Here is a 747-nt window from a genome sequence, read left to right as displayed (position 1 = left end):
GCTCCTGGGTGTTAATGGTGGGGCAGTGTACCTGGGCCATCGGAGCACCTGCACTGTCTGGGGGACCAAACACCACCCAGGTATTGGCGTGACTCAAGAGCGGAGATGGACTTGGGGCTGTGTCAGCTCCCTCTGAAACTCTTCCCAGGAACTACTGCTGCGAGAAAAAGGGCAGAGGAGATTCTGGAAAGTTGGAGAGCATCACTGGAGGGGTGACCCCATTGCCCTGCTCCCCATCCAGGGCACCCCAAGGATGCTGGCAGTTGGGAGAGCATAATTAGAAAGGGGATCCCGCTGTCCTGCTCCCCATCCAGGGCATCCCAAGGATGTTGGCAGTTGGGAGAGCATAATTAGAAAGGGGATCCCGCTGTCCTGCTCCCCATCCAGGGCACCCCAAGGATGTTGGCAGTTGGGATCCCGCTGTCCTGCTCCCCATCCAGGGCACCCCAAGGATGTTGGCAGTTGGGAGAGCATAATTAGAAAGGGGATCCCGCTGTCCTGCTCCCCATGCGGGGCACCCCAGGCATGTTGAGGGCTGGAGAACATCATTAGAGGGGGATCCCATCGCCCCGCTCCCTGTCCAGGGCACCCTGAGGATGCTGAGGGTGGGTAAGCATCGTTAAAGAGGGCACCCCATAGCCCTGCTCCCCACCCAGGGCACCCTGGGGACGCTGGGGCTCAGGCAGCACCGTTAGAGCGGGGTGGCTGGAGCAGGGATGAGGTACCCGGGCCGGGCCCGGTGCAGAG

The 747-nt window shown here is 61.3% G+C and overlaps 1 protein-coding gene across 6 annotated transcripts in view; it reads right to left on the bottom strand.

Annotated features, from left to right (window-relative positions):
• MED9 (mediator complex subunit 9) overlaps positions 1-741 on the bottom strand; it is a 6,186-nt gene extending 5,445 nt beyond the window's left edge. For all 6 annotated transcript variants that reach the window (XM_035890860.1, XM_035890861.1, XM_035890862.1 and 3 more), the window contains exon 1: positions 32-741. The gene's annotated coding sequence lies outside the window, so the exon portion shown is untranslated. The remainder of the gene's footprint in view (positions 1-31) is intronic.
• Between the last annotated feature and the right edge of the window lie 6 nt (positions 742-747).

This window comes from Egretta garzetta, unplaced genomic scaffold, assembly GCF_000687185.1.
Source record: "Egretta garzetta isolate BGI_Z169 unplaced genomic scaffold, ASM68718v1 scaffold83, whole genome shotgun sequence".
Taxonomy (NCBI): Eukaryota; Metazoa; Chordata; class Aves; order Pelecaniformes; family Ardeidae; genus Egretta; species Egretta garzetta.
The sequence above is the reverse complement of the archived record's forward strand: the minus strand, read 5'-3'. Positions and strand labels throughout refer to the sequence as shown.